A 20000-nucleotide genomic window follows, 5' to 3' on the forward strand; every position below is an offset into this window, starting at 1 on the left:
CCCTTCCCCTCCCCAATTATGGGTCCCAGTTCCCCAATCAATTTCTTCATGGAAAATACCCTATTATCACAAACTTTGCTTTACTCTACGTGCTCCATGTGCTGCTGCTGTCTCCAGTATTCTGAATGCTGTCCTGTTGTATTTTCATTCGTTAGTTAATAGTGTTTTCGCTGTGAACTCCCTGGAATTTAAATTTGCCATCTCAGAACAAGTCATTCCTTACACTTACTGTCATTTCTCCTTCCCAGTTTTCACATTCCTTCCTCACTATGTAATATCCATCTGGGTACATTGCAATGACAATTATCCCAATGAGTCTAATTTCCCTAAGAGCTACAATATCAGGTTGAACCTTCATCATTGTCTTTTACTTTTCCAATTTTATTGGCTTATGTGCCACAATCCTTTCCTTGTGTCTTTTACTATTCGTTCGTTACTCTGTCCTTGTTTTTTAGTATGCATATGGCAATAGTTGAATGCACGTGTTTCTGTGGAACAGTGAGTGGGACTCAAGGGATGTAGTGTAGTCGTATATATTGGTTGCTGAGTTCTTTCTTTTGTCGTTGCTATTGTTGTTGTTGGTAGTGTCCGCGTATGTGTGTCTGCCTGTTTGCATCTCTGTTTTCTCTCCCCTTCTCTCTCTCTCTCTCTCTATAAGAAAGAGCCGCCATTTTCTCCAGTGAAGCAGAGGTGGTCATCTGGTCCCAAGATGACAACCTTGACTCAGAGTGGAGTACCAATCACTGAGCAAGTCACACACATACCACCTCCCCCACCCACCGCCCACGCCCACACACCACCACCAACCCCAACTTAGCCCCCAACTCACCGCCGCACCCACACGCCTGCAACATGCTTATTATGGGTCGTATGCGGGCGTATATGAGAGTTCGTGGTGGGATTTTGTGTACCCCTTCTTCTTGGATTGCTGGGACGTGGGGTAGAACGTTGTGGGGGCGTTCGAGTCCTCTGGCGAGGGTGAAGTGTTCTGCTCTGACGATTGTTTGCCGAAGGAAGGGGGAGATGTGGTGGTGGGGTGTGTTCCGGTGGTGATAGTGAGGTGTTACGGTGGGAGGATATGTTGACTGTATTTGATAGAGGTGTTGTTAATGTGGTGACATAGTATGCTCTTGGTTGTGATGGTGGGGTGTGTTATTGTGGCGGCGAAAATGATTAAAGCATATTGTTGGTGGCAGAAGCAGTGATGGAGTTGATTTTGGAGGTGGTGATGGTTAAGGTGGTGATTGTCTTGATGGGGATGATGATGGTGGTGGTTGTAGTGGCGATGCTAGTTAATGTTGTCGTTCGTGTTGCTGAGAATACATTCTTCTTCCTCCTTCAACTGACTCTTAGAGCACAAGAGAGTGCTCACATTAATTAGATTCTTAATTATTCTCTTAAACGAATTTTCTTTGCCTTTAAAGTACCTACTGCAATTTTTCTTCTCATGATAACTGTATATAACATAATTACTATTGTTTTTATATCATAATTATTATTATTATTATTATTATTATTATTATTATTATTATTATTATTATTATTATTATTATTATTATTTGTATTATTATTTAGATTACTATTATTAAAATATAATTAACTAGGCTCTATTCGATGGACCAGAATCAGTGTCTTTAATACACCACACTCTGATGTACCACACTTAGATACAGAAAGGGTTGGATGGTTGGTTGGAAGACCGGTTTAGGGGCACTTGCCTTAAAGCAGTGTTATTATTATTATTATTATTTAGGTATCACTGAGTAGGGACCTCTAAGTGGTTGCCTGATTTTTTCTATTTTCTTTCTTCGTCTTTGAAAGTTTCGTCTTTATTTCGCTTATAACGCGATAGCCTCATCTGACAATCTTCAAATTTTAAGCGATGGTGCGCAGTAACTAGGGCAAGATTCTTAGAATTATTAGCATGTGTTGGTACCCAGTGACCAAAGTTGGAGAACACATTCCAAGATTTCGGGAAGAGCTCCGATAACTTCCAGATAACTGCAGTGTACTTAAAAAAAAAAAAAAAAAAAAAAGGTGTCTCCATATTTCTCGGCGGTTGAGAGAGAATTTCAGGAGTGTTGGTCAACCGCGTCTGAACGGTTTAATATTTAACGAATGATGCATCTTACGGAGACGATGGTACCCAGTGAATTTTGTTTGTGGGCTGGCAAGTTTGTCAATACCCTTATTTATTAATAAAAACAAAACACTTGGAATCGTTGGAATACGTGCGAATACTGGAGAATGCCGCTTCTGATTGGCTTCAAAATTTTAGTTCTGATGAACTTACAGGAATATATTCCTCATTTTCTGATTGGGTTGCATAGGTCCCAATTCGTCTATTTCATATAATCAATTGTGAAACTGATATCTCTTTAATAAATGATGAATGCCTAATCTGGTCGCCTTCAAACTATCTATGTTAATGCATTTCATGAAAAGAAGTGTACCTAGATTTAAACATTATAGGTATAATTTTGTAAATATACAAATACAGTTATTGAAAACTTGCATCCTCCATCTTTTTTGACTAGTTTGAATGAAGTTTTTTTCTTATAATTGTTGACCGCGCAGGAATCACAGATTACGTTCTGCATCTAGATTATTTCAGAAAGTAAATCTCTCTTCAGTATTCAGTGGTAGATGATCACATGCTACACAATGCAGGATTTTTTTTTTTAATGATCCATTCGTCAACAAGTCTTGACTCAGACTGAGGGTTACGTAGGTTTGTCAGGAAACAGGACAAGTGTTTCCTGATGCAGGTCTGAGGGAGAATACCAGTCTCACACAACCCATGTAAACATGATTTGCAATACAAGTACTGGACATGACCCAAGAGACGAGAATCACATCAGAATGTACATTTGTGTACCATTTGACTTTTTACTTTGTTATCAACCCATCATAGTCCCCAAATTTAAAATGTAATTGAAGCAGGTATAAGCATGGTAACAGTCGATTACAATGACAGTTACAATTACGCTTTAATCTAAATGTCTAATTAAAATTACGGTCACAGTTGCTAAAAGTTTTAAAATTATTTTAATTAATTACATTCAGCTTCAGTTACATTTACAATTACTCCGAGCCAATGGTGGAATCCCCGCTAGTGATATCAAAGGGTTGGGCTCCCAGTAACGACATCATTCTCTAGTGGGACGCCAAGTAGTGACATCATCCCCTGGTGGAATCCCTGCTAGTGATAACATTCCCTGGTGGGACCCCTACTAGTGACAACATCCCCTGGTGGGATCCCCACTAGTGACAACATACCCTGATGGGACCCCCACTAGTGACATCATCCCCTGGTGGGACCCCCACTAGTGATAACATCCCCTGGTGGGACCCCCACTAGTGACAACATCCCCTGGTGGGACTCCCACTAGTGACAACATCCCTTGGTGGGACCCCTACTAGTGACAGCATCCCCTGGTGGGACCCCCACTAGTGACAACATCTCTGGTGGGACCCCCACTAGTGACAACATTCCCTGGTGGGACCCCCACTAATGACAACATCCCCTGGTGGGACCCCCACTAATGACAACATACCCTGGTGGGACCCACACTTGTAACATCGTCTCTTGTTTGGACTTTTACTTGTGAGATCATTCCCTGGTGAAACTTCACGAGTGACATCACTCCAAGGTGACTTCACCTGAAAGTGGGGTCCCCAGCACTGATATCATTAAATTCTTGGACCCCACTAGTGACATTATCCAACAGTGACATCCCACTAGTGACATATCCTGACAATATTGTTCGAGCCTCACAAGTGACAACAACAAGCTGTGGTACTCCCACTTAGTGATGACATCAATTTGTGGTACTCTCACTAGTGGCAACATCAAGCTGTGGTATTCACTAGTGATGACATCAAGCTGTGGTACTCCCACTAGTGACAACATCAAGCTGTGGTATTCACTAGTGATGACATCAAGCTGTGGTACTCACTAGTAACAACATCAAGCTGTGGTATTCACTAGTGATGCCATCAAGCTGTGGTACTCCCACTAGTGACATCAAGCTGTGGTATTCACTAGTGACAACATCAAGCTGTGGTACTCCCACTAGTGACAACATCAAGCTGTGGTATTCACTAGTGACAACATCAAGCTGTGGTACTCCCACTAGTGACAACATCAAGCTGTGGTACTTCCACTAGTGACAACATCAAGCTGTGGTACTCCCACTAGTGACAACATCAAGCTGTGGTATTCACTAGTGACAACATCAAGCTGTGGTACTCCCACTAGTGACAACATCAAGCTGTGGTACTCCCACTAGTGACAACATCAAGCTGTGGTACTCCCACTAGTGACAACATCAAGCTGTGGAACTCCCACTAGTGACAACATCAAGCTGTGGTACTCCCACTAGTGACAACATCAAGCTGTGGTATTCACTAGTGACAACATCAAGCTGTGGTATTCACTAGCGACAACATCAAGCTGTGGTACTCCCACTAGTGACAACATCAAGCTGTGGTACTTCCACTAGTGACAACATCAAGCTGCGGTACTCCCACTAGTGACAACATCAAGCTGTGGTACTCCCACTAGTGACAACATCAAGCTGTGTTGTTCACTAGTGACAACATCAAGCTGTGGTACTCCCACTAGTGACAACATCAAGCTGTGGTACTCCCACTAGTGACAACATCAAGCTGTGGTACTCCCACTAGTGACAACATCAAGCTGTGGTGTTCACTAGTGACAACATCAAGCTGTGGTACTCCCACTAGTGACAACATCAAGCTGTGGTACTCCCACTAGTGACAACATCAAGCTGTGGTACTCCCACTAGTGACAACATCAAGCTGTGGTACTCCCACTAGTGACAACATCAAGCTGTGGTACTCCCACTAGTGACAACATCAAGCTGTGGTACTCCCACTAGTGAAAACATCAAGCTGTGGTACTCCTACTAGTAACAATATCAAGCTGTGGTATTCACTAGTGATAACATCAAGCTGTGGTACTCACTAGTAACAACATCAAGCTGTGGTATTCACTAGTGATAACATCAAGCTGTGGTACTCACTAGCAACAACATCAAGCTGTGGTATTCACTAGTGATAACATCAAGCTGTGGTACTCACTAGTAACAACATCAAGCTGTGGTATTCACTAGTGACAACATCAACCTGTGGTACTCCCACTAGTGACAACATCAAGCTGTGTTACTCCCACTAGTAACAACATCAAGCTGTGGTACTCCCACTAGTGACAACATCAAGCTGTGTTACTCCCACTAGTAACAACATCAAGCTGTGGTACTCCCACTAGTGACAACAAGCTGTGGTACTCCCACATTTCTCTTGCAGACTAGAGCGCTCTTATCCATTGGAATGATTTAGATTTTTTTTTTTTTTACTATATTTTGCAATTTCCAAATTAAGCACTCGTTGGCTCTATCAAAAGTTTTTTTTTTACGAAAATGAATTATATCTGTCCATCAATTACGTTATTTTATCACATCACAGACTTCATCATAGCGATTCAGCTATTTGGATTTGCAGGATTTACTTAAACTAAAACCGTAGTGGCCTTTATTTTGCAGAATTTTACACTTCAAATATTTTACCAACATTTCTCTAAACATTTAATGCATTATGTACATTTCTCTAAGTATTTACTGCATTATCTACATTTTTCCAAGCATTTAATGCAATGTTGTAACACCCACATGTTGCAGAGATATAGTGCTATAGTGCAGTAGATATTTCCAGTCTTCAGCTACCTTCTCAAGGTCCCAGGTCACCCCAGATTGTAATGACTAGATGGACCTTCCAGCCTCTAGCAGCAACACCTAATTTCCATAAATCCTGCACTTTCTATTAACCCTACAAATTAATTTTGTCAAGTGTGATGTTCACGTCAAGTTTCCCATTGAAAAAAATTCTGCAGTTACATTTTTATAAGACTTTCAATAATATAATCTGTTCATATTTATCTTAATGAGCATTATTCTATCTTTATATTACTTCTTAATGCTTCTGTTGGCTGAAGAGCCAATTCGTTGAAGTCTTCATTGTAAATACTCGATAAGAAAGAGATCAAGAGAGAGGAACAATGCTAGGGAAAAGCTCCTGATCTGATGAATTAGATTCAATCATATATTTTTTTCATCAAAGACGACTTCCCTGCTCCTCCACATCATTCCCCAGGCGCTATACATCTACCATATAGAATACGGTAGCAGCACAATACTTATGTATCCAACTTAAAAAATTAATAAACCCAATCGAGGTTATCATTTCCTAATGACATTACTAACATCAACACCAACAACGACATCAATAATACGTTAGTCAGTTACCATTTTGTCCTAGCCACATGTCGATTAGACACTAGGCCTGCTGTATATGCGTGTTAGTTAGTTACCATTTTGTGTGTATGTATGTATGTGTGTGTGTATGTGTGTGTGTGTGTGTGTGTGTGTGTGTGTGTGTGTGTGTGTGTGTGTGTGTGTGTGTGTGTGTGTGTGTGTGTGTGTGTGTGTCTGTCTGTCTGTCTGTCTGTTTTCTCACCTATGTGAACTCCCCAGTATGCGGTGGCAGGAGTAGAGTGTTAGTTCTTGGACCCGCATCTTCGCTCCTCGCTACGAGGTTCACTCTCTTCTGGCTCTGAGAGCCTTGTCGTATCTCTTCTTCCAGCTATGTATGGCTCCTCCCTCTGCCACTTCATTCTCCAGGTCGTTCCACTTCTTGACTACTTTAAGGCTGAGGAAATACTTCCTAACGTTCCTGTGGCTCATCTGTGTTTTCAGCTTCCAGCTGTGCCCTCGTGTTACTGTTTCTTATCTCTCAATCAGTCTGTTCCTATTCACTGTGTCAATTCCTCTCAGTATTTTGAAAATTGTTATTCTATCGTCCCTTGTTCTTCTGCCCTCCAGTGACATAAGGCTAAGTGCCCTTAACCACTCCTCGTAGGATATGTCATTTAGCTACGGGACTAGTCTTACTGCAAACCTCTCCTGTTTCTCTAGTTTCTTGACATTCTACCAGGTATAGGTTCCATACTGGTGCTGCATCCTCCAGTCTAAAAGCTAGTTCTAATAAGATATGCCAGACTCGCATTTGCTGCAAGAATTGGCTTCAGGGGATATTGTCGGTACAATGCTCACCCCAGGTCTTTCTGCTTGAGTGATGTTTGTAGCCTTTGCACTCCCCCGAGACTATACTCCATCTGAGGTCTTCTTTGCCCTTCCCCAAACTTCATAACTTTGCAATTGTTGTGGTTAAACTCCAGCAGCCACTTGCCAGACCAGATCTGCAGTCTATCCAGATCCATATGTAGACTTTCGTAGATCACATCTACTTGTATTCTCTTCATTAATAGCTCATTATCTCTGAACAGGGATACCTCTGACTTTATTCCTTCTGTTATGTTATTCGCGTATGCATGAAATACCACTGGCCCAAGGACTGATCCTTATGGAACCCCACTCGTCATATGCACCCTTTCCGACAACTCTTCTCGGACAAGCATTCGTTGTTTCCTTCCTGCTAGGTATACCATAATTCTTTGTAGTGCTTCCCCTATTCTTGCCTGATGCTCTAGCTTATACATTAGTCTTCTGTGAAGTCAGAAGCCTTCCTTCAGTCCCTGAAGACGCAATCTTCTCATCCCTCTTTCTCTTGCCTTACTTCTTTTAGTGTCTTGTAGAGCCCCAGTAGATCTGTCAGATAGAATTTACCTCTTCTAAAGCCGTGCTGGTTGTCAAATATGAATGAACTCTTTTCTAGGTGTTCTACCACTCTTCTAATAATCTCCATGACTTTACATACTATGCATCTCAGTGACACTGTGTGCCTGCGTTCGTGTGTATAAAGACAATAGATAATAATATTCACGACAAAGGCACACAGTAAAGCGAAGGTATTCAGAGAACAAGAGACCTACCTCTTGATAGATCCGGGGTCGTCGCCCCCTTGGTCCTCCCCCAGGATAGTTGACTTAAATAATAATGCAGACAAAAAATTGTCTCTGATATCATGAAAGGTTTCTCATCTCTTTTTTGTTTTTTATTTTTAGTGTATTGGTTTCAGTTACATCCGGTAAGATCTTGCCTGTGTTTTCCATTCAGTTAAATATTATTTTTTCTTTGGGATGTAATAATTATTCCATAATATATTAACCAATATGCGTTATGGTTGATTAACAAATACGTAAGTATTTTTGTTTCAAAATTATGGTTGACCTTTCAAATGGCTTCTTCCCAGCTCAGTCATCGCGTTGCAAGACCATAACTTGAGTTCTCCTGAACGGGTTTCACGGTGTTTATTGCTCCGGGTATCATCTTCATCACTCGGCGCTGAATATATTTCAGTTTGTTTATATCTTGAAATATTGTGAGCAAAACAGAATGCAGTATTGTAGAACAGCACGCACGGACCAGCAGTCCAGAGTGGCTGGCAGTCCTCCAAACACCGTCGATGCAGCACAGTGCAACAGCACTCCTAGACCATCTGTACAGGAGTCGCTATTCCATGCGTTAACGATGCGGCATTGTAGGAGATCACTCTAGGACAAACTATATAAAGTGGCAATTTGATTATCAAACGCCAGCGTTTGATTTCTTCATTATATTCTTAAGCAATTTCCCGACATTCGTTGTTTGAGTTATGCTGGTCTGAGGACGTAATATGTGAGAGGAACTTAATTTAATAATTATTTTAAGGACGACAGTAATCTTGTCTGGTGATAGGGAAGTTTCGTGTGACTTTAATGACATTAGTGAAAATAACTGGCTTTAAACCCCATTAACGAACCGACAGGCATGTTGACATAGATATAAGTATTCAGACAACTATTTTTTCTTGACAGTGATTCGCAATAAGTTGGGGAAAATGTTCAAATAATGTCTACATAGTTGCAAGCTTGAAAATAAGGATGCTCTTTTCTAATCGAACGTCAGACAATCTGCTGGAGATTGATAAAACTCTCCTCGCCTTTCTGTTATCAAATAACATACTCCAACCAACCGGGGATCGAACTCGAGCCAGTTAGCAAGCCTCCCGAGAAGCTAGCTAAATTCTCGACGCCTTAATCCACTACGCCACCATGCTACAAGACGTTAAGTATCCAGTAAGTACATTAGACATCCCACTCTAACGCCGAGCATATTCGCGCTAATGTAATGTAAAAATTAACAATTTTGTACCAAAAGAACCTTAAAAATTTACCTTACCTTATTATATCAAGCGCAATTTAATTTAGTCTAATCCAACTAAACAAACACAATGAAATATTTTTTTCCGTTATGTTCAGAATGATTTTTGCGAAATTATTGCATACACAAATTTTCGCTTGCCTTATTTAGCATATATATATATATATATATATATATATATATATATATATATATATATATATATATATATATATATATATATATATATATATATATATATATATATATATAATATATATATATATATATATATATATATATATATATATATATATATATATATATATATATATATATATATATATATATATATATGGGCGAGGGGCTTGGACTTCCAGCAAGCGTGCATGAGCGTGTTAGATAGGAGTGAATGGAGACGAATGATACTTGGGACCTGACGATCTGTTGGAGTGTGAGCAGGGTAATATTTAGTGAAGGGATTCAGGGAAACCGGTTATTTTCTTATAGTCGGACTTGAGTCCTGGAAATGGGAAGTACAATGCCTGCACTTTAAAGGAGGGGTTTGGGATATTGGCAGTTTGGAGGGATATGTTGTGTATCTTTATACGTATATGCTTCTAAACTGTTGTATTCTGAGCACCTCTGCAAAAGCAGTGATAATGTGTGAGTGTGGTGAAAGTGTTGAATGATGATGAAAGTATTTTCTTTTTGGGGATTTTCTTTCTTTTTTGGGTCACCCTGCCTCGGTGGGAGACGACCAACTTGTTGAAAAAAAATATATATATATATATATATATATATATATCGTTCCGAATAGGTAAAATTGGTCAATTAGCAAGAACTCGTTTAAAATTATGTATATATATATATATATATATATATATATATATATATATATATATATATATATATATATATATATATATATATATATTACCCTCACGTACTGGGGAAAATGGTCCATCCTGAAGAAACCAGACGAGCAGCGAGTCGTGTGTGAGGGTGATGGATCGGCAGATTCTCTTTAATGATAACCCTACATAATGTACGTGAGTATTACTGACCCATCTTCTCCTTTCCCTCTTTCTCTTCTCGCTCGTGCACACACACACACACACACACACACACACACACACACATTCACATATGCGCACACCTGGAAAGGAGCACATATAAACACAGGCAGGCTGGTTTTTGAGAAGGCAAATCCTGTCTCACAAATCTGCTAGAGTTGTATGACAAAGTATTGAAAGTGGGTGGACTTCAAGTTTTAGTTCTTTAAGAAGGCGTTCGATACAGTACCTCACAGGAAACCGGGACAAAAGCTAGTGAATTTTGGCGGAATTACAGGGCTGATACAATAGTGGATCAAGGATTACTTAACAGTATTAAAACGAGTTACTCTTCGGTAAGATTTGGTGGGATGGGCGAATGTGACATGTGGGGTTCCACATGGGTCACTGCTTTGACCATTACTGTTTCCTGTGTATGTAAACCACAAGACAGAAGAAATCGAGTCAGATGTGTCGCTAACGAGGATAATACAAACAGGAACAGATAAGGAAAAATCACAATCGGATCTGGACAAGCTGTAGGATTGGTCTGACAACCGGCTTGTAGAATTTAACCCCAGCAAATGCAAAGTTATGAAAATCGAGGAATAGCATAAAAGATCAGAAACTAAGCATAAGCTTTTGGAGCAAAGGCTGTAAACCTCTCAAAAAGATGACCTCAGAGTTTTCATATTTTTAAGTTTTTCGCCTGAGGCAGATGTCAGCTAGATTACGTCTGCAGCAAACTAGAGACTTGCTAATCTGAAGTATGCCAGAACTTCAATATGCAGCATCAATATGGTACCCACATCTAATAAAACAAAGAATCTTGAAAAAGTTCATTAACTTTTCTTTGAGACTTGTCCCAGAGCCGAGGGGTATGAACTATCAGGATGGAATAGAGGAGGTAAACCTGACGTCAGAAGAGGACTGATGGATCAGGGGTGGCATGATTACGACGCTCAAAATACTGACAGGAAGGGATGGGGTGGGCAGAGCGAGTCTGTGATATGAGTGAGTCAGATATACGATGGCACAGCTGGAAGCTAGAAACAGATACGTCAAAGGGATGTTAGGAAACACTTCTTTAACATACAGTAGTCAGCGAAATGGTAGAGGCAGAAGCCATACATAGCTTTTGAATGGGTATGATAGAGCTCACACAGACAGTAGTGTGTGAACCCAGTAGCGGTCAGAGAGGCTGGGCCAAGAGCAGAGACTCGACCCCTACAGCTACGAAAGGTGAGTACAATAGGTTAGTACACACACACACACACACAAACACACACACACACACACACACACACACACACACACACACACACACACACACACACACACACACACACACACACACACACACACACACACACACAGAGGAAGCACCGAGCTTCAGACCAATTCCATTGACATGCGCACCTTGCAAGATGATGGAAGAGATTATTCAAAGTCAAGTGTTAGAACACTTTAAGAGAAGTGCTTTCATAAACAATAATCAGCACGGGTTCAGAACCAGAAATTCTTGTTTTACCAACAAACTGGAATTCAATGCAATGTAACAGAAGTGAGACAGGAGAGAAAAGTATGGGTGGATTGTATTTTCTTAGACTTCAAGAAGGCATTTGATTCTGTATCCTTTCTAGAGGCTGAAGCAAAACACTGAACCTAATCCTAATCTGGTGGACTAAAGAGTGATTGTCAGGTAAGCTACGTCAAAATAGAGAAGAATAGCCAGTGGGATTGGTATTAGGACAAGTACTTCTTCCTGGGTAATGTGAATGTTATGTCAGATGGGAATGAATCAAATATATTCATGTCTGCTGATGATGTGAAACTAACGAGGCGAATAAAAACAGAGGTGGACATGGAAATGCTTCAGACAGATCTGGACAAACTGCAAGATTAGTCAGAGAAACTGGCACTTAAATTAAACTTCAATTAATCCAAGGTAATGAAGACTGGAGAATTGGAAAGAAGACCTGACACGGAGAATAAACGCTGGAGACAGAGGCTGCAGACCTCCTTTCAAAACAATGTACTGTGGGGGTGAGCATCAGTGCCTGCTGCATCGCCAGGACACATCAGCCGAATAACTTCTGCGGCCAATGCTCGTCTGGCAAATCCCGACGAAGAATAATTTCGGGCCCTTTATGCAACATATGTGAAGCCCACCTTGGAGTATGCAGCTCCAGTATCGAACTCATCTGAAAAAAAATGTTAAGAAACTGGAAAGTGAAGCAGTATGTAACGAGGCTTATTTTAAACCTTATGGGTCGGAGCTATGAGAAGAGGCGAAATGAATTATATATATCTAACTACATGAAAGGACAGAAGAACCAGGGAAGACATGATAATAACGTACAAAATACTCAGGGTCATAGGGTGGACAAGGGTAAAAATGCCTGCGAGAAAAGGGTACTTTGGGACACAGCTGGAAGTTAAAGGCACAGATGAGCCACAGGAATGTAAGAAAGTATTTTTTCAGTCTCGGAGTGGTCAGAAGTCTAATGATCTTGATGAAGAAGACAGGGCTCATACATAGTTTTTAGAGTAGGTACGATAGGGCCTATGAGGCTAGATGGGAGAGATTCTGGCAAGTGACATGTTTGTAATCTGTTAAAGTAGCTGTGTGGAAGGAGGGAAAAGTTACAATATAGAGAGATTCCTCAGGATAGAAAGCTCTATACACTGAACTTAATGTCATGAAGTTTTCCACGCAATGTCTGTGCTCAGCTCATTTGTGTGCCACAACCAACTTGCCCAGGATTGGTTGTATCTGTATCCATGATAACGGTAACATGTGCATGAGAGCAGATTTTCAAAAAATATTCACAGGTTTGGTTTTCGATGTCGAAGAAGATTGTAGAATGCACGAAGCGCTTGGCCCTGGGTAACCCCGTGTCGAAAAACAGGAATAAATACTTGAGGTTATTTAACCCTGGATAAACTATTGTGGTTCGCGGTTTGGATACGAACAACCGACTAACTTCTACGTACTTATTTATTGCTAGATAAACATGAGCAGCAGATATATGGGGACATGAACATACGTCCCGCCCCACATATGAAGAGAAGTCTGGTCCTTCTGGCTACAAACTGAACTCTCTACCACTGAGTTAATTTTAGGTTCCCCCTGATTATAATAATACGGAATGGAAGGCAATTGAATGTGATCGCCTCCCATTCCCTATGCACTGTATGACTGCCTACGGGTTTAGCGCTTCCCTATGAATTTAATAATAATACTTTTGTCAGTGTTGGTTACATCGCAAAATTTATTGCATAAACAATCTACATATTATTATGAGCTTAAACTTATTTATGAACTTGGACTTAATTATGAACTTGGACCTGATTATGAACCTTGACTTAGTTATGAATATGGATTTTAAGTTGATCCTAAAAAAATTATATAATGACTGCTGCTTCCACAGCTGATTAAACTGAAAGATCTATACAGTAATAGTGTGGGGAAGAGAAGATTTTTTTTTATAATACTAAAACAACGTTGAGTTTGATGATAATAGATAAGAAGGTTAAACCTCTGTCATAAACCCCAGGAGAAAACAAAATTTCGAAAATCTAATATACATTCTCAAACGCAAAGTTTCATAATTTGTATGAAGGACTTTACTGTCCTAACAAAAATAATGTTTATAAAAGTAGTTTTTGTGGAAAAATATATTGTAGATGATGAACATAAGAACCTCTATCATAAAATTGCTTTCTAAATAGTCTCCCCTTCAAAACAGGTTCCATGATGGGGTGAAGGAATCCTGATTTAAGGAAGTGAAGTAACCCTGCCCTTCTTCGCATCACTTCCTGTTACCTACCATTAATATGAATAAGGACTCTCAACAGAGAAACAAAGAATGTGAACAGCATACAGAAGATGGAGATGAGACAGGTGAAGAATAATCAAACAAGAACCTAGCTTCACCATTATTAAGAATTAAGTTTAGCCAAGAGCCTAAATACATAGGTTGTTGGTAGAGGGTTGCAATTCCCTTAACACCATGACATAACTTAACCTTTTGGAACACAACCCAACAAACATTTCATTTTGACTGGCTATAAATTACTGCCTGACACAGTTAAGGCCTTTATTTTCCTCTCTATGTATCTTAAGATTAGCCCTTAATTAAGCTATTTAAATTAACGATAAAGCCGACAGTTTGTGTTTTTTATTCCTCCAAGGCTTCGATACCGGTCAGGGGCTCTTAATCCAAGGAGCTGGACTTATTCTCTCCTTCCGTATACCGAACGTTTAGATTTAGCTCTTCCCCTGACTAATAATATTTTGTTTTATGTACTAATGCTATAGAATTTATGTAATTTGTCTTACATAATATCCATTTTTGATGATTTCGTCAATCTATTGTATTTTCTTATTTTCTTTCACCTGCTCACATTTTCATTTGTCTTCCCCCATTTATCCATAATCATCCTTGTCTCTCCTATGTCCCCCAGTTTATCTATCTATCTATCTATCTATCTATCTATATATATATATATATATATATATATATATATATATATATATATATATATATATATATATATATATATATATATATATATATATTTATTTATCTTATTCTCCATATTCATGTGGTCTGAATTTCCCTCTGGATATAATTGCAAATAATCACCTTGCGCCACCTTTTTCTTTAAGTCTCGTCTAATTACAGTCAGACGCGACTCTGATGCTCTGATAGAGATAGAGGCAAGACCTTGGCAACGCGAAGGAAGGTGAGGTGGGATGGGGCAAAGGACGCAGAAGATGGGGGCGGGGGGAAGGAGGGAGGCCTTGCTTAATCTGACCCACGTCTAAACAACTCTTGGACCCCACCAAACCTTCAATACAAGCTCGGTAATGTCTCCTGTAAGGATGAAATACACCGAGAAACATTCTCCCACGGCACGTATTATAAAAGCGCCACCTTGGCTCCATGTCCTTCTATATTCTATGCAAATAAGACGATGCGACTATGATTACCTCAGTGAGATTGAAGTACAACGTCGTAAGGCCTGTCCCGGCCCATGGGTGTAATTAGGTGATATTAAGTCCGATATAAAAGACTGCCATCTCCCTCATGAAATTGATAAGGACACTAGACACAGCGTAATATAATGGTTATGTCCAGAATCCCCCTGTTTTAGGTATTACTCGGCCTGCGTGCGAAAGGATTAGGTCGCATCCTGTAATTAACACTCTCTCACTTGCAACAGTCCTCTTCGACCGCTCCAAGAAATAAAATTTTATACCCAGGTGGTATTTCCAGCATCACATATGTATTTCACGGCGATATATGGAGAAGTTACGAGGAAAATACGTGTGTTTATCGAGGGCAAGATGTTCCGAAGTCATGTTTGGTGGGAACGGGACACAGCATCTCGACCCACCGGCCTGGGGATACAAAACGTTTGAGTTCAGAACTGCGCCACTTGATCATCAGCCTGTGTGTCTCACAAGAGCTCAACAACGCGCAGCATCGCTCACTCTCTCGACCCTGACACCAGCGCCGCAAGCCTGAAACGTGAGCCTCAGTACTGCGGTACTACTCGTAGTGCTTTCCGGAGGCGTCCCCCACACGTCGCGACGGCACTGCGGCAAGTCCAAACTTAGCGCACCAGCAGGAGGGAAGGTATGGACCCCTGATGTGGCAAACACAAGCGAAAAGAAATAAAATTGTCAGCGAAGGCCAGAGAAAACCCGGTCAGATTAACGACGCCGGGCTACATCGTCTGATCACCGACCAAGCAAAGACAATTGCCACCCTCGTACCCGCCTGCCCGAGGTACGACGAGCACCCAGTTCTCCTCCTTCCCTTATCCTTCCTCCTCCTCCTCCTCCTCCTCCTCCTCCTCCTCTTCCTCCTCTTCTTCCTCCTCCTCTTCCTCCTCCTCCTCGTGTCAGCACAGAGAAGGGAGTTGCTTCTTTTTTCTAAACACCTGAAAGACAAAGGAATACTATCATATGCATTCATGCTCTTCGTCATTTCTTTTGCCCGTGCAGGAGGTGAGTCCGTCCTGGGTGGGAGGTGGGGGAGAAGGGATGGGAATAATGCAGGGATACCCGACTGGTAGAGTGGACTGGGAACAAAGCAGGGATACCCACCTAGAGTGGAAAGTGTCCGGGAGGGACTGGAATAAGGCTGGGATACCCGCGTGGGTGGGTATTCCTCCCATGTGTGCCTACTTGTTTGAAGCTAAATTAATATAGTTACGCATTCCTGGGAAAGCGCTTAACCCGTAGGGACCATACAGTGCCTGAGGAATGGAAGGTAATGAAGTTTGAATCGAGGAAGGGAGGAGTAGCTCCGATTCCCTGGACTGAGAGCCCTTTACCAGCAGTGAGACACCTCTAGTGAAAGAAGTTATAGAGATCAAAGTTAAGTTGGTGGTGTCTCGTCTTCATTTAGAATTGTCATTTATGGTTTTTAAAATTATCATTGAGTTTTGTTCATTATTTCTTTTTCAATTTTACTCGGAACAGCGACCATTCAGTGTGTGAAGAAATATTATATTACATCTGCTTTTCTTTTTAGATAATATAGCATTCTCTCTCTCTCTCTCTCTCTCTCTCTCTCTCTCTCTCTCTCTCTCTCTCTCTTTTGATATATCCAAGTAATCTTTTTTTTCTCACTTTTTCACATTCTTATATTAATTTATATTTATTTAATGCATTTGCTCAGTGTCATTCAACAAGAATATTTCAATTGGTTTAGTCTCTTCGGAGCCCAGATTTTTATTTCTGGAATCCGTATTCTCGTATGTCTCTGATTTTTTCATTATTGTTCATGATTTTTAGAAGGCAAATTATACCCATGCGTTCAATTTTGGTCTGATGCATCATAAAAAAAATTACTATTTAATTATATATTTCTAAGCTGCGTTGTAATTATTAGGAATATCATAGAAATTTCCACATAGCGTTTATCACTCCAAATTATTTAATTAATTTTTAATCAGATGTTTTAAAATAATATTTACTCAAAATATAGTGTTGAAGGAGCCTATTTGCACTCTCACCGCTTACAATTATGTGGTATGAATCCTCAATAAATATATCATCTATTTTATACTCCTCGTGCTCAGATGTCCCAGATTCTCAAGTAATATTTTATCATGTTCTTTGTTTTCTAATTTACCTAAGATTTTTATATCAGCAAGCATAGTATTTATTTCTTCTGGCAAACCATGAAAAATAAATGATACTGATACTTGTGGGACCCCATTCGAGACATTACTCTTTGAAAGCAGTTTTTTTTTTTTTTTAATGTTCGCTACATTTTTCAAAGCATTAAAATAGATCCATTGTAATAATTTACCATTTAAAAAAAAGTTTTAAAATTTCCCAGTTAATCATTAATAAGACACTAGTCATCTTTTAATATTGAAGTGCAATCGTATATCCAATTGTGCAGCTATATAATAATTATTATTATTTTTATTTGTATTATTATTATTATTATCACAATAAACCCAGCGCCTGCGGAACGAGAAGCATTCACGTCCTGTACGAGGAAGGGGCAGTTATCTCCAATTCCCTGGATCAAGAGGCTATCACCTGCATTAAGACACCCCTTGTAAAAGGTAAAAATAATTGCTCCATTGTTTCGACACAGATTTAAACCCCAGACGGGTTATATTTTAGCAAATTTTTACCCACAACAGTCTAAATATTTACAGTATTTTAAGCACATAATTAAATTCATCGAATCTCACCTTTTATATGACATTTTACATTCTTTGAAATTATGTCTCATTGATAATACAGAGCAAATAATTTAATTCCTATGATATTTTCAAAACCCAAGGTAATACCCGTCTATGATTACTCTTATATTTTTACAATGTCTTTTTTTTTTAATTTTATCTCTGCTTATTTCACTGAGCTCCATTATATTTTTTTCTGCTTTGGGTTTAGGTTGATTCCATAAAATGCTATTTCGTATGTGTACTTCATAATTTCATACAATATTTCGTAAATTTCTTCTTCTTGGTCGGACATTTTCTTCATCTATTTTCCGCGTTTAATAAACTTGTTGAAAACTTGATTAGTAGGTTTGGCTTTGGTTTACTCGTTTTAAATATCGACTTCCTCAAAACTGCTTGGTAAATCTCCCTAAATTTTCTATATTCACTCCTATTTTCATTTTCGGAAAGTTTTTTTTTTCTTGGGGGGGGGGGACATTTTCTATATTCATGTTTACTTTTCGGGGAAGATTTTTTTTTTTCGGAACATTTACTACTTGAATCCAAGACTTATTTTTTGACATATTAAATCATTTATTTTCATTCTATCTTCTTATTCTTTTAAGGTTAAATTGATTCATGTTATTGTAATAGATATTTCATTTATATCACTAACTTGTACCTCGTTAATGACCAATGTCAGTAATTACTAACAATTAAGACACATGACACGTGACGGATATGTATCTTTATTCTGGAAGTATATTCCGGATTATCCTTATTTCGGAATAAAGATATCTAACTGTTGTACATGTGTCTTAATTATTAACCTGTCAGTATTGTATATCATCATATTCATGTCATTAATTCATCAAAGTGCTATGACGGTTACTTGCTCTCTCATTGGTTATTTTTTTTATGGGATTATATATATAAAACACCCTCTACCGTGTTCACAAATTTTGTTGGCTGCCGTCCATGTTACCTTCAAAATAAATCCAATCATTGTAAAAAAAAGATATTCGGAATTCGAAAAATTTCTGGTTTCCATTGGTTTTAATGAAATCTTAATTCCATTTGCTAGTCTTCATTTAATTTATTGGTTAAAATTTCTATATTTTAGACATAGTTTCATATCTAATGGTTGCAGATCTTCTGTCAAAATCTCAAAATAAATTTATTTTTCCTAAATTTACTGGCTGGGGGTTATATATATTGACTAGTTCTTCTAATCCTTCAATTTATACAAATGTGTCATATTACATTCTATGTAATATTTACGACACATGATTGTATAAAATGCAATTCACTGTCGTGTTGTTTCTGCTCGACCCAACATATTCTCCTTCCTTATAAAATATCTTAACTCATGTGATTTTACATCTTTGTATAAATTATTATATATTATTTGTCTCTTATCCTATTCAATTTCATCTGTATAATTTTAAAAAACTCTTCCTGCCTATCATCCTCTTCTGTTCCCTAACTTTTTCTATATATTTTATTCTAAGCCAATTTTATTTTGATATATTTCGTCTTATACCAGAATTTTAATGTAACTCATTTTAATATAACTCATCCCTATACTTAACATAAACTTTAAGAAATTTTAATATTGCATTTTACATAATTTATACTGTAGTTAAATATAGAATATACCTTAAAAATGGTATATGAATAAGACCAACGTCAGGAAACACTTGTCTTGTTTCCTGAGAAACCTTACCTAACCCAACCTGTACTGTAGTTATAAATAACTAGAATCACACGTCACGTTTAATAATAATAATAATAATAATAATAATAATAATAATAATAATAATAATAATAATAATAATAATAATAATAATAATAATAATAATATCTATTTCTACAAGTATATGTACAAGGTATACAAGTCTAGCTGACATCAATGACATACTACTATATAGAAAGCCGCTTGTTATGCAGAGCATTTCGGGCAAATAAGGTCAGTTTTGCTCCAGGATGCGACCCACACCAGTCGACTAACGCCCAGCTACCCATTTTACTGATGGGCGAACATGGACAGCAGGTGTCTTATGGAAACACTTCCTAATCTTAT

Source organism: Cherax quadricarinatus, chromosome 26 (assembly GCF_038502225.1).
Source record: "Cherax quadricarinatus isolate ZL_2023a chromosome 26, ASM3850222v1, whole genome shotgun sequence".
NCBI classification, from domain to species: Eukaryota; Metazoa; Arthropoda; class Malacostraca; order Decapoda; family Parastacidae; genus Cherax; species Cherax quadricarinatus.